Source organism: Watersipora subatra, chromosome 5, assembly GCF_963576615.1.
Source record: "Watersipora subatra chromosome 5, tzWatSuba1.1, whole genome shotgun sequence".
In the NCBI taxonomy this organism is placed as follows: domain Eukaryota; kingdom Metazoa; phylum Bryozoa; class Gymnolaemata; order Cheilostomatida; family Watersiporidae; genus Watersipora; species Watersipora subatra.
Window position 1 is genome coordinate 8,233,424 of NC_088712.1, and position 16,851 is coordinate 8,250,274.

Here is a 16,851-nt window from a genome sequence, read left to right on the forward strand (position 1 = left end):
AACTATGGTTTGACCATTTATTCAAAAAAGAGTTTTGATTCACTATGTAGCAATTAGAAAAGGGGGCAAGGAATAGGTCATAAACCCACACCAGACCATGTTTATCGCTTCAATCGGCACCAGTTGACGTTTATGATGATACAGGTGTTGACGGCTCATCATAGATTGTAAATTGGCATGGTCACTCATAATGGCCATTTACAAAAAACAAGCTGCTGTAAAAGAATAAATTACGTGCCTTTCTGATTTAACAGCCACGCAGTTTGCTTTTATACCATATCAGATGCAGCCAGGCTCTTTCCTGGTGAGACCATAAAATAGGATGATGTGTTGTAGACCAATTACATTTAGTCATGGTGACGCATGATATCTCCTGTTCTAAAGCTGAATAAGCAGATGTTAAGAACAGCAGGAATTTTATCTATTTCATTATCTAAAAACCTACAAACCTATCGTGTACACTTTTCTACATTTCACAGATTTCGTATTTCTCACTTAGCCTTCCATCAATTGATTACATCTACTCATCCAATCTATTGATCACATATAACACAGCCCTTTCTTGATAGCTTTACCAATTTTACCTTCCTCTGCATTGGGTCATAAGCTGGTCATGTTGCTAGGTGCTAGTGGTATAAAATTTTAGTCAGCTAACTTCTGACAAACAAGTAATCTTAATTAAATCAAGTCTCAAGCAACACCTTGATTCACTCGAATTGTCATCGCGTATGTTTTCATCTAAATTTCATCTAAATTAAATTAAATAAATTAACCAATTGCTAACCGAAGAACCGCCAACATGGCTAGCTATGCTACCGCTCATGTGGGTCTTCATTGCACCTTTTTCTTTTATTTCTTGCTGTCACGTAGTAATTTTCAATGAAATTTTAAAAAAAAGAAGGAAGACAACTACCGTAAATTGCCAGTGGCTTTACAAGAATGCTCATCAACTCATTTGTATGTGAGTAAATTATTTGTACTGGCTACCAGTTGAAATTCATTTGATGAGTTCATAATTTTATACATCTGGTCATATCAACTGATTCTGCTGACCTCTTCAAGTGACTAATCTTACACTCATATGTTGATAATAATTAAATTATTATGATTATTAATTGAGTTCTTGTTATTATTATAATTATAACTATAATTTATTAATAATTATACTATCTCAAAAACTGTATTGCCAATAGTAACTTTAACAATGCTATGTTTTGCAAAAGTATAAAATTATAAAAGAAAATTGAAGTTCCAGGAAGCAAAATATCAAAAGAGTAAAATAGCAATTATTTTAGATTTTATGCTAAAACTACACAATTTGTGTATCAAATGTAATAATACTAAATAGAATTATTACATAAAAGAGTTTATATTTACTTAATAATTCTAGTTTCTACTGACTCTCATAACTGTCTCTGTTAACTCGAGTGAGAATTCAATCCATCGTATTCCTTGAACGTCATTTGTACCATACTTCCCATTAAGGTTAGACATGTAACAGTCGTTGTACCACCAAGCACCTGCAAGACATGTTACACTACACCAAGCACCTGCAAGACATGTTATAGTACAATTAGGTAGTTGATCGACCAAATTTTACAAATTTTATGCTTAATTATCAGACTAATCTAAGCTGAGGTAATTACCTCAACAAAAGTCAAAATTTTATTAGAAGGAAAAACATTTTGAGCTTTCCAAAACATATTTGAATTATTCTTAAACAAGTTTAGAGACACAAATTTGATGGTTTATTGGTATAAGTGCTTGTTGTTATTCTCATAAAAAAAGAGCAAGCAGTTGATACAAAATATTTTATAATTGTGCTTTAAATTGTTTGGAGCAATTTCAAGTAAGGTATGTAGCAAAACATTATTTGCATAAACTTTTTAAAAAAATTCTATAATTTGAAATTATGAAATTTTTGTATTAAATAAATTTTTAATGAGTTTGTTAAAAGCTGTATGACAAGAAAAAAACACACTCCGACCTATGGGTTGGTATTACATCAGCAACTCAGAGATAGAACTTATAACTTGAGGCGCTCTTGAAATTAATAGCTCCGTATGTTCTCAGGGAACATTTCATTTTCAAAGACTAATACACTAGATGCAAAGTTATGTAAGAATGTTCATTTGACCAGTATAAAACATAAGTTATTACCGGGTACGACATCAATTATTCAAAATAGAGGTCTGCAATATATGTATTGTATTGTATGTATATGTACAATGTATTATTTTGTGTCATGTAGTTATAGTCCAATTATGAAATAATCATAGCATTTATTTGCTTATCACAATTCTGATCTCTAATTAAAATAGTTTGAAAGAGTGCTCTAAAAGTTTTTATTAAAAGGCTGGTAGTTGATGGCTATGAAGAGTTTTCCATATATCACATACTTTACACTACCAGTTGTCTGTAATCATATACTTTACACCACCAGTTGTCTGTAATCATATACTTTACACCACCAGTTGTCTGTGATCATATACTTTACACCACCAGTTGTATGTAATCGCATACTTTACACAACCAATGTTATGTAATCACATACTTTACACCACCAGTTGTATGTAATCATATACTTTACACTACCAGTTGTATGTAGTCATATACTTTACACTACCAGCTGTATGTAATCACATACTTTACACTACTAGTTGTATGCAGTCACAGTCTTAACACCACCAGTTGCATGTAGTCATATACTTTACACCACCAGCTGTATGTAATCACATACTTTACACTACCAGTTGTATGTAGTCACAGTCTCAACACCACCAGTTGTATGTAGTCATATACTTTACACCCCTAGCTGTATGTAATCACATACTTTACACTACCAGCTATATGTAATCACATACTTTACACTACAAGCTTTATGTAATCACATACTTTACACTATCAGTTGTATGTAGTCACAGTCTTAACACCACCAGTTGTCTGTAATCATATACTTTACACCACCAGTTGCATGTAATCACATACTTTACACAACCAGTTGTCTGTAATCATATACTTTACACTACCAGCTGTATGAAATCACGTACTTAACACCACCAGTTGTCTGTAATCATATACTTTACACCACCAGCTGCATGTAATCATATACTTTACACTACCAGTTGTATGTAATCACATACTTAACACCACCGGTTGTATGTAATCACATACTTTACACCACCGGCTGTATGTAATCACATTCTTTACACCACCAGTTGCACGCAATCACATTTTATTGTGTTCACTATTCAGTATGAACAGTGTATAAATAGTTATAAATTTTAAAAGCTTCTGCTTACCATGATACTTTACTGCGCAGTTGCTGGCGTAGACATCATTGTCTTTGTCTTTAGTAGAGAATGCCATGCCATTATGGTTAGAGAGCCCTAAGCTGGGTAATGTTCCATTGTAGTCTGCATCGTCGACCTAACAAATATTGCTTCAATGTGTAAATAGGTAGTAGCTCTAAATAGTTGATCAAACACATGCTTACAACATTGCTTTGTTTACCATTTTAACTATTCATGTTGTCACCTATTCCTGCCTCATCCAAATATTTTCTGTCTTCACCCATTTACAGATGGAGCAACATTCTTGTGTTTTTGCTCAATTACGCATAGTGGGTATAGTGACAACATTATTATTGCTGAGGGAGTCATCTTGTAAGGCTGCCTATGATTGGTCCATTGCATTTACATCCATTAATAACATCGGATATGGTGACTTTCGAAAAAATGATAATTTAGAAGGTTATCATGGTAAATATTCGGGTTAAATGTTTATGTTCACCATAAACTACCAACTGTTCGCAGTCATAAAACTGAAATAACTTTCACTCAATACGAAAGTCCCTTTTTTATTGTAGTTCTTTGCGCTAAAGTTAGTATTTTTTGTTCTCTGATTGTGGTTTAAGCCTTGCAAGGAAAAATGCTTACTAAAGCATCATCATCTATATATATGTTTCTCAAAGTATGTGTCTCCCTCCAGCTATAGCTATTAAAATCTTGAAATTCAAATTACAAATTCTTATAGATTTGAACTCACAATGAATGCATTGACCAGTTTCTTATCTGGAACTTCTACCACTGAGCTGCAATGGCATATTAATCACTGTTGTGAAAAAAACATTTTTTTATTCTTTATTTTTATATTTTTTTAACATTTTTATTTTAGCAATGCACCCCACGTTACGATGCCTCTGTTAAGAAACATTTTTTGTGAGGTTCAGTTACTATATCTGGGATCAAGGCCAATTCCTTTTACACGGAGAATAATACAGTCAAACACGAATAAATCCCCTAGGGATTGCTTGAACACATTGTTCGCTCAAACGGATTAGTTCGGTTCGTTCCCACGCAATGACAAATTGCTTCAAATAACTCGAACGTAGCATCATTAACTCGAACAGATTTTTGCCCAACGGCTATCGAGACGATTGTTATCACTTTAGAATATCACTTTATTAAAAGCCATAGAGATAAACATCTACTTTTAGTGGCTCTTAGGCACCATTATTACTACCATTGGCAAAATATTTTCAATAACAACTTTTCTAAAGGTCTGTAAAAGGTCAAGTTTTACCAAACATCCGCTTTGCGAAGGCCCTCGAAAACAAAGAAAATCATGGAAACCTTTAAATAAACTCAAAGTACAATCGGCAAAATTGATCTTGATTAAAACGCTCAAAAGAAAAAGATCTCTTTTATCTGAACTTTTTAACCGCAATCAAGTTTTGCCGATTTTAATCTGAAAACGCCCTGGCAGTCACGTACAACAAACAGATCTCAAGTGATAGAAAAATATCTATACTCTCTGATAAATTTTTTAATACTTTACATGAGAGGCCCTTTACCTTCCAACAAACAATCTAAGATTTGATTTATATATAATTTGTATATGTACACGTATCTACCGATAAATACGTGCTAGTGACAGTAGCTTGAGCGCTTTGATAACTCGAACACTTTTGCTCGATTCCGTGAAGTTTGAGTTATCCGCGTTTGACTGGATTATCTCCGTAGGAAGAGCCTCGACATTCTGTCTGCATTTAGTCAGACAAAGACAGTACGCCATTTCATTTTTACATTTGCACACGTATTGAGAGGTAGAAGTATCGTCGTATTCAAGGTCTTGATAGATAGCTTCTGGTGGAACAGTAACCTTTTTTATACACACGCACTTCAATGCAAGAATTGTTATTATTATCCAAAATATTCAGGACTTTGGTTTTGTTTGCTCAGTTCGTACTAATTGTATCATTACTGAATGATCTTTTATTGTTATCGTGATAAAAAATACTTAATATAGCTTACAGATTATTTCACATTTACCTCTAAACCCTTTAAAAGTTTTTTAATTTTTGATTTATTTATTTGACAAATACACAAAATATTCTCTTCTTTATATAAAGTTTGAAAGTTATAGTTGTTTGACCAATTTTTAAAACTTCACCGTAATTTATATTCTCTCTCAGAATTTATTTCAGCTACTTAGAACACTTTTCTCAGGATATGTAGTTTGAAAGTTAGAATGGCAAGTGTTCTATATGTTAAAGAATAGAGAAAGCATAATATTATTATGCTTTATTATTCATCTTGAGGTGTTGACTGATGTTCTAAAAAAAGAATTAAGGAGATTGACCAACCAGAAGCTGAGATATAGCCAGCTAAACATAGGTCTACCAAAAACATAAGTGTTTTGGTAATCAACAATATATGACGTATGAAATCGACTTGTGTGCCATTGGTCAATTAAGCCAACTAATGCGCTCTCCTATAACAATCATGCGTTTTAATTGGTTTAATCCCTGGAAGTATAGAACAATCAAATTGGGCCTAACAATCATTGCTCTGAGAATTCCGAACCAGTCCCTCTGACATGTAGATTAGTTTTAGCATAAAATGATTACACGCATCTAGTTATTTCGCAACATTTCGCTATCTTGCTAGTTCAGCTCAGTTTTGTTGTTCTCCCACTTAGCTTCAGTATTCAGACTCATCTTTAGCGCTGTTCAGATTTTTTTTAACTATAGCTAATAAATGGAATCAATTAAATCAATCTCGGTTATCATTTGGAATTTTCTACAAATTATATTAGTTGCATCATTTATTCTATATGCAGTTATATTATTATTTTGTATAATATGCATTATGATTATTATATTAATCATAAAAAATAATCATAGATAAGATAATAAATCATAAGAAAAATCAAATCAAAAGTTATCGTTTTCTTTTCTTACAGCAAGAGCAGCACGGTCAAGTTATTTTTTTTAAGATTATGGCTGTAGTGAACTTACAGTCTGTTAATAGTGACGATAATCATGAAAATCAACTGAATGCTGCAGTAGATACACAGTAGAAAAATGATGAATGAACAAAAAGCCACATTCCTATTTCTTAATCTAAACAAACTGCATATCGCGGATGTCGCATATAGACTATACACGCGCCGTTCGTTGAACAGAGGATCTTCGGAGCATATTCGTGGAGATCGAGTTAAATTTTGAAGCACAATATTCAAAATCTGCTCTTCTGTTTTGAAAAATCATGGCGAGGGGTTGTGGGCAAATGCCTTTACCACACAATGTTTGCTTGATTTTTCTGAGAAACCAGAGATAGTAAGTAAAGTATTTACTATCGCGAAAAGTGTTTCACATCTCGTAGCCAAAACAATCATTATACGTAACGGCGGTAAGGGTGCGCAACTCCGGCACATGATCATTAAGTCGATTTCATACGTCACAGTTCTCAGGATTTTCGAAGGGTTTTCCTCTGATTCTTTATTAGGTAGACCTATGTTTGGCTGCCTATATCTCAGCTTCTAGTGGGTCAATCTCCTTAATTCTTTGTGTAGAACATCAGTCAACACCCCAAGATAACTAATAAAGCATAATAATATTATGCTTTCTCTATTCTTTAGATAAAAATAATTTTCTGTTCAAAAACTTGTTTATTCCTCGGGTAACGTCGGGTAGTACAGTTAGTATTACATATTACCACATTATTATTACTGATAAAGATATAATAATCACTTTCACTAGTACCATTGTTCAATAAAAATCACCAAAAATTCTTAGTAAAACTTTGTCGGAGTAATGTGTCTGACATGAATATTCACTGTTATTAATTCAACATGTTCAGGATCTTTATTTGGTTTTCTCAGTTTGTTTAAATTGTATTATTACCAAATCATGCTTTATTGTAATCGTAGAAAACCAGACCAAATATAGCTATTACTTGCTAATTATTTCACATTCACGTCTAAACCCCTTTATGGTTGTTTTGTTTTTTCAATTTATTTGACCTACGCAAAACATTTTCCTCATGATATGAAGTTTGAAAGTTACAGTTGTTTGACAAAATTTGAAAACCTTTGCAGTTGTTTTTATTTTCTATTATATTATTTCAATTAACGCTTTTCTCATGATATATAGTTAGAAAATTAGAATGGCAAATGTTGTTATATGTTAAATGCCAATAAAGTTTCTGCCTAAAGACTTCTCTATTAACTGGGCAACGCCGGGTTGTACAGCTAGTACATACATTATGTGAAAAAAATCAAATTAACATTTTTCTTGTACAACTTCATTTGGAAATTATGTGACATACCGCAGTGTAGAAACAAAATAAATGTAAATAAATTAATTATTCGAAATGAATTATTTTAAAAAATGCTACTTAATAATGAATCAACTCACCCCGTTAGCCTGAAGCAGCCTCAAAAACTCACTTGCAAAAAGGATAAATTTAAAAATATGATATTGTAATAGAGGCATAAAATTTAGCCGCAATAAAAACATTCTAATTTTATCAAGGGAATGAATATTTAAAGAATTATTATGTAAGAAATTTTGAAAAATTATTCTCAACAATGCCGAGTGGAAATTTTAAAAAACTTAAAAATAAACCTGCACAATACTCTACTAGGTTTTATCAAAAGGTATTTGAATTTTCCTACTATTTGTGATTGTTTATTATGTTTGAAGTGTTTTGACTCCCAAAATCTTTCAATATAAAAATCGACTAAACTTCATCTTAGTTAAAACGCTCAGAAAAAATTCATGCAAAATGACATCATGAGTTGCTGTCGTTGCTATAGTTGATACCAGCTATTGTGTTCAAATTGCAGCGTTAGGTGTGTCTATTCAGTCAGTCTCTTTGCCACTATAGACATCATAATAATTGCACTTTTCCAAGTTTTGCTGATGTTAATCTTGAAACATCGTGACCTTCAGACCATTTCAAACATCAAAAAAATTGCTAATGATAGAAATTATACCCATACTTTTGATTAAATTAAAATTAAATTATAATTTTTGATAAAATCTACTAAATTTTAGTGCAAGTTTATTATAAAGCCAAATGGATCGAGAATCCATATTTATATATTTTACATTTTTGTCAAAATTTAATTTTTTTATAAGAAAACTTAAGAGTTGTCTTAAAATATGTAAGACTTACAGTCAGGGTGTAGTTGGCTGTCTTATTACTGATAGAAAATCTTTGCCAAGTACCAGACTTGGTAGGGCCGTCAGAATCCTTTCCGTAGATGTTCAGTAGTTGGTTTGATCTGGTCAGAAGATGAATCTTGTCAAGTCCTGCAGAACATAAACACACTATAGATGTACTTTTGCTTTATGTGATGTTATTAAATTGGCCAATATTTCTTTGAAAGTGCATTTCTTTGTATTACAAGCAAGTACAAAAATTTTTCAACTAACGATTCTTTCCGGTAGTGGATGGATGATGAAAATCAATGGAGCTAAAAATGCTATAAAAAATTAAATACAGTAGACGCTCCTACAACATAAATAATTTATTCCAGAAGGCATTTACGTTTTAGGGAATTCACGTCATTAGAACAATAAAATATAAGTAAATTGCTTAATCCATTCCAATAAATTTCTAAAATCCCTCCTTTTGATCTTCCGGCAGGAACAAATAGACTTAGTTTTTTCAGTTTAAAGACTGTACAATAAATGCAGTATTCTTGTTTTGTATCAAAAAGTTTTTAAATTTTACTTGTCAATTTCTCTTGATTTATTGTTCATGAATACAGTACTTTTACAATAAGTTAAGGTGTCAGTATACCCAAAAATCTATTTTGGCTCAAAAAGGACATAGATGGCTAAAATTTTGCATCCAAATCATAGCATCTAAAGTGCTTTAACACAAAATATATTTCTAGCAATGCTGTACTTCACAAAAGTATAAATTTAAAAATATTGGTTTCATATCATCACTCATTCATCATAGTTGTCTCTGGACACCTGTTGACTAAACCTATTGATCATTGATTGAACAGCTTACCATATTTTATTAATTTATTGCTTTTGTTTGTGCGTATGCATCAACTATGGCCAATTCTACAGCAATTATAAACATACACACGTGTTTTAGGTTTTCCTTCATTATTACTGCATGTATGTACATGTACAAGAGTGTGTTTATAGTTTTTAATCGAGTTCAGAACAAATTGGGTAACCAATCATGCAACAAATGTCTCTATTGACAAAAATCCAAGTTGTCAAAAGATTTCTAGAGCAAGATAACTTTGTAAATAATGATACTACTGTATTTTTTTAACCGATTTCCTGGAAAAACTGCCAAAAATTTTCATTATTTAGCTTCTATTAATTTAAAATTTTATGATTTTGTTTTAAAATGCTGTTAATATCAAAAAGATTTTGCACAATTTTTCTTTAAATAAATCGGTACCTGTCATTGGGATAGCCTATATGCATAATGCTTTTTTTTTACAATTTAATAAAAAACTGCCAGCAGCTATAAATCCTAGGAAATATTGATGCAAAATAGCCTTTATTCCTAGCTTGGTTTACACATCTCCAGAGCAAAGCTCACATACCTATTACCGTGTACATTATGTGTTTAAATAATATCCCACATATCCTTTAATGAGCTCAGCCCAACTTACCTAGCCAATACTCCTTAGACACATTCCCAAATCCTGACTGATAATCTTCCCAGCTGAGGTAAAAGTCTAATGAACCATCAAACCTCTTTTGAAAGACAGTCCAGCCATGGCCATCAAAAAAGTCACACCAGACAGGAAATGGCAGCATTTCTTGAGGAACAGGGTCAATAGTGAATACACCAGAGACCTGCTCTCCACTTTCATAAAACTCCTGACAATCTAAAAAATAAAAAGTTGTGCTGCCATACATTATAATATCTTCTGATCATTCAACACTGTCTATGATGACATTGCTTTCAAAAATGAACATACCACAAATTTTAGTATACTTTATGAGAAAGTATGAAACGTTATCTATCATATGCGGTTGTTTGTGATGTTTGAGGTGATCTGATTGCCAGGATGATTCAAGATTAAATTAGACAAAACCTGATTGCAGTTTAAAAGCTCCAAAGAGAAATACCAGAGAAATGATGTCACTAGTAGTTATAGTTGTTTTCCGCAAATACACTCAACTTGCACTGTTACACACCTCTATTTTGTAAATCTATTTACAGATATAGATGTCATCATTGCATTTTCAGATCTGAGCTTGTGATTTGAGCGTTTCAACCGCGATCAAGTTTCGTGGATTGTAATCTTGAGAGATCCTGGCAGCCAGATCACCTCAGACATGAAAACATTCGCAAATGATAGAAAAATACCGATACGTCTTTATAAAATCTACTGAAATTTTGTATAAATTAGTAAAAAATGTTATCCTAAGAATAACATGCGCTACAAAATTTTGAGGATAAAAAAGGTCAGGCGAGTCTATCTGAGCTATTATATATTTCATTCACATATTATTTGCCATAAAACTCTTTTTTAGTTTTTCCTATGCTAAGAGCCCATCCACCTGTATGAAGCATTGACCTTAATTTAGAAAAGGATTGCACATCGCTGACTTTGAACTTGTAATATTTGGCTTCACAGCCAGACACTTGTGCTATTGATCAGTCTTTAAGCATCGCAGAATATTTGTGCACACAGTTATTCTCTGTGCTCTATTGACACACCTAATGACCTCTCTCAACAAACTAGACTACCAGAGTATTAGTAATTTATAGCATGTAGTAGAAAACTAATAGTATAATATATTCCGAATTAATTTTCTGTTCTATCATTTTTTATAACACAGTGTAAGAGTGTAAGAGATTATATTTAGGACATTCTGCCATTATTTCTTAATTTAAATATTTTTCAAAATTGTAGGTGTTTTTGAGAATAAATGGAAACTTAGTCCTCAGCACGCTAAAATAGCACTTATTATCTTTTTTAATATGTTTTTTATAATAATATATGATTAATTCAAAGCATTTCAACATGAGCAAAAACAAAAGACTATTACATTGTCTAGATTTTTTTCTAATAGATTTCCATAATTTTTTGAAGTGATTTTGTCATGATAAAATGCTTATGTTGACTAGCAGTCTGCTCGTACACTAGTTGCTTTTCCGAAAGTAAATTGAGTTTGCTCATGAACAGTAATATGTTTTATATGAGTTATATCTCATGTAAAACAGCCAACGTAGTCGATGCAGTCGACGCAGCCAACAGTTATGTACAACGTAGCCAATGCATTCAGTATGTATAATAATCACTCAGGCATGGTGCTACTTAAGCTTCCAACATTAGAGACAAACAATACAGCAAACTTACTAAATGAAACCAAAATTTAAACTGGCTTTAACAAAATTTGGTTCATAATCACTGTATCATAAGCTTCCATTATCTTTAGGTACACTTGATGAAACTTTAAAAGGCTTTTTCTCTGCACCTTTCTGTGACTCTCTTAGACGACATTTCCTTAGAGTCTCCATTAGATTGTCATAAACGACCTTCGTGACCTCTAAAGACATTGCTGTATCATCAGCAACTTGTCGCTTCGACCTAAGCAGGTCAGGACATTCATTTTGTAGAAGGCGGTGGATGGCAAAGATATGCTGTCGATAAACGAACGATTCCTGCGCTTGATTGGCTGGACCAACATTGTCAGCAATTGTTGCTGGTATTAAAACTAAAAGCGCCAGTAGGAAAGAGAAACGTGCCATGATGAAAGTGAGCAGCATGAAATGACAGACATGTTGAACTATTAAGTTTTATACGGTTAGCCAGCAAGCACCACCCATCTGTAGCCTTAGGGGTTCAACTACCGATGTTTATTCATCCGCTATTTAGAATATTGGTTATTTTTATCTAAGTTTTATCTTTAACTAAATTTTGGACAACGAGTTGTATTAGCTCTTCACCATTGGATTATTTATAGCTTCAGAACTCACCAATTTATACCTATTTGCTATGACAAGGCAAAAACGAGTATCGTCAGCAATTTATGCATGAAATATTTAGGTACATAGGCTACATGGCTGACCAACTTTTCATCACGCCATATTCCATGTCCAATTAGACTTGAGAATCACCATAGCTATGGCCAAATTTGGAAGTGTTTATGAAAACTGAGACAGGCGTGTGAGTTATCACTTATTATTACCAAACTAGAAGCGTTGTGGCTGTTTAAATATTCTTGTGTCAACATGAACTAATCTTGTTCTCTTTAAACAGAAATAGATTAGAGTTGCAAATATCTTGCTGAGGTAAAATCTTTCAAGGTCGCAATGCACTGATTCAGCAACTTTTCTTTAGTAACAAATAGTCTATAGTAATTACTAGCAAAATGCTTGGCGTTGCACGGGTATTAAAAACAGCTTATACACAATGAGAGGTAATGTATTTGCCTGCCACTGGCTAATAGCCTAGCACATTGCCAATGGCTAATTTGAGTAAGCTTACTGATGAGAGCAAACTACTTGCTCTCACGATTGAGCACGCATAAAATTACGCTACCGCTTTCCATGAAGTTGCGTCATCTCGTTGTGTCATAACGGAGATCGGTAGCATAATTGCACCTATATAACAAATATAATATAATATAATGAATCGATCAAGCTTGTGTGGCTTAATTGGTAATGGATTGAACTTTCGACCGGGTGGGTCAGAGATTAAGTCTTCTGCGATACCGATTCTTTATTCCAAGATTTTAATAGCTATAGCTGGACAAAAAAGCATACCAACTTTGAGAAATATATTTATTCTTTTATATAGATGTATAGATACATTAGAGTACAAATATATAAATTTAAATATTTAAACATACCACTATAGTATTTATACATGCTATAGACATTTAAGTATCAATCGTTTCTGGACCCATGTTGAACCACATAGGATGATAATATCTACCGAAGGTTGAATCTCCTACCAGAAACTTGAGCTCTTGAGCAGTTCCCTCAAGATTTTACTAGTTCCAATAGTGTGTTGTATTTTTGCCAGTAATTAAGCAAGAAACATTTAATTTGCAGGCGTTACCACACATAATACTCCAATTACTACGGGTATTGCAGTTGTTATTATATACAACCATTTTTCAAGCTCTTCTCCAAGTGAGAGATATTTCTCCACATTTTTCTTTTTGCTGTGTATGTTGTAGTCATTTGATACCACTACACCTTCTATGGTAGCTCTTTTGCAAAGTTGGTAGAAGCATCGACTAGTGATCGCACAGTCCTAAATTTGATCCCCAGCAGCTGCTTGCTTTTTTGCCGCCTCTGAACAAAAATGTTGCTTTTATAACATTAATGACTTCTATGATGAGTGCAAAAACTATACCATGTGGGACATTTGCATGTCAAGAAAGTCTATTCTGCCTGTAGCTGAACCAGGACAGTGATATAAGACTACTGGTTCAAAATTAATGAAACGAACTTAGCCCGTTATATATAAATATACGTATATATAGACAGTATATATATATATGAATATATACATCTGTATATATATTTCTAAAAGTATTTGTGTGGATATATCTGTGTGTCATTCCGGCTATAGATCTTAAAATAGCTAGATCTAACACTGTTGACCATTACGTTGATCGTTACGTTATTGATTGTTGAGGTGGCCCAAAATGCGAGTATTGTTTTAGTGAAGATCTAACATTCCAGGTGAGTTACTAAAATTCCTTAGGTAATTATTACTCAAGTAATGGCAGACATTCGGCTACATATACATGTATCTATATATATATATTTATCAAAGTATGTCGTATGCGTGTACGCATTCCGGCTATAGCTATTAATAGAATAGCGTAGCTATACAATGCTGAAGCAACTTCATGGCGTACCATCATTAGAAGACTAGCGCTTATTAGCAAGCTTGCTGAAATTTTCCATTGGCCTTGTGCCAGGCTAATAGCAAGTGACAAGCGACTTTCATTACTTATCATTTTTTATAAGTTGATTTTTAACACTATTTTCCATTGGCATTGTACCAGGCTAATAGCAAGTGGTAGGCAACTCTCATCACTTCTTATTGCTTATAAGCTGATCTTTGATACCCGCACAACGCCGGGAGGTACAGCTAGTATAGATATATATGTATAAATACATAGATATATATATTTTACCATGAGCTGTTTGCATTAGATAATCAGTGTGGGTTTTTATGTCAGTTTGTACGACATTACGATGATAACACTGAAATGAATTAGAATCATGTAATTGTACACCAAATCATTTTTTTGCAATCGTAGCAAAACAAACTTTAGTTTGCCATTACTTGCTAATTTTTTACCAGTTCCATTTGAACATCTTTACAGTTGTTTTATTTTTCCCTTAATTTAGTTGAATTACACAAAACACTTTTCCCATGTTATTTTAAATATTATTTACTGACATATATATCATCTATGACATCTACTGTCATCCCTTTAGCTGCAGCATGTTTTGTTAAACCGTTTTTCATTTATGTCAAAGTATCGGACCAAGTTGAACCAAGAGTTACTAATAAAGAGTTTAAAAGTTTAAAAAAAACCACAGCTTGCGCAGAGAAAATGGACTTCATACCGTGTTTCTAAAGAGCATTATCATTGTTCATCAAAACAATCTGAAGCCTTCATGACAGATTGTAAACCACATAATGAAGAAATCTTAATACAAAGGATTGGATTAAGACCTTTGTAACTTTGAATCAGAGTATAGTTCTGGTGATTGTAACGATCGATCTATTCTGGCACACGCTATTAACACCATGGCAACCGCTAAAGAAACGACTGAAGATTTGTTATTGATGTAACTTTATAAGTATTAGTAAAGTTATTGTAAGTATTTTTATAATTATTATAACAATATTAGTCATTATTAGTACCAGGTTGTGGAAACTTCTATTGATCACAATCTATTAGAATTTGTAAAGGTCAAAGAATGTCAAAGCGGTTGTCAAATAGAAGTGGTATTTCAATTACAGGTGCCGTTCAAATAGGGTTTTTACGGTATTTCTCTGCTCAAACCACAAATGCCCAGGGCAAAGACAAGCTACTGTAGGCGCAAACCTGCAAATGCCCAGGGCGCAAACAGGCTCAGCGCACATCTGCAGATGCCCAGGGCACTAAAATACTCATCGCCTGACTCATCCATGGGGAAATCATTCAGTGCACTGTAGCCAATGGGTATGTTCGCCTGAATTCTCAAAATTCTGAAGCTCACACAAGGTTCAACTAAGATGCCTCACCAAAGCGGACAAAAAACCAGCTTCATTGTCTGCAGAAAGCATGATTGACAAGATGTATAATGGCCCATCCAAAAGGAAACGGCATAGAGTTATTACAACAAGGACGATTGACTCGGGCCAGCTCCACAAATGTGTGCCCGAAATGCAAGCTTTGCCAACAAGCAATGTCTAATACATGTAAAAGGTTGTAAAAACTGCCAACAGAGCCTTTAAAATATGCCACAGGTATGGTAGGTACTCCATAGCATGTATAAAAAATGAGGCCTTTTTCGTTGAAATGATATCAGAATATATTTAGCGTATTGACGCTGGATTTCTTTACACATCGGGCTGTCAGACAAATTAGTTTAACATAAATTGACTGAATATTTAGATTTATATGAGTTCCAGAACTCGACAAAACTAAGAAAATTAGTTTCAACTTGCAGACATAGCCGCCCATTTCAAAGTAAATTTGAGCAAGAATTCACGAAACTACACCGATTGGATTTATCTAAGAGCAGTTGTTGTTAAAAGTTAGTAAAAGAAAACACAGCAGCTTACAAATTCTTGACTATTTCAAGTTCTACATTATGTTTGTTCCGTACGTGTTTCTCAACACAGACACCTTTTGCTTGCTTTAGCTGATGATACTTTCCCCCTACTCAAATTCTCAGCTCACGGCACACAATAGAGTCCTCATCCAATCGGAATGCTCGCTGGCCTCCAAATTAATTGTGTTGTCAGGGGATAAAGGGGAGGCGTTCATGAGTTCAAAGATCATCCATTTGTAGTCAATAGTCAAACTGACCAGCAATGCATCCAATCAGCTGAAATCTGCGTACGTGATGTGCACGGCAATCTGTTTTAAAGCCTACTTTTCCAAAAAAGATAAAGAAATTTTGATGCTTCGGTGCTACTTTGGCCTGAAATCTAACATCATAAGTAACCTACACCGGTGCAGCCAGAGGTCTATCGTGTTACCCGCACTCATCCCTCAAGCATACTGCGTGACCCACCCATCAAACAGGTGACCTGGTCATATAAACGAAAGCAAACATATGTCATACAATTCAATTCTTCTACGACTTGAAATAGTTACTGCTGATTAATAGTACTTAAACATATACAGTCAAACATGGATAACTCGTCCACGGATAGCTCGAACACATGGTTAATTCGAACGGTTTCTTTGGTCCGTTCCCACGTAATGATAAATTGCTATAGATAACTCGAACTCAACACTGTTAATTCGAACTGTTTTTTTTGCCCAACGGCTACCGAAACGGTTATCGCTTTAGAAAATCACTTTATTCAAAGCCATAGAGG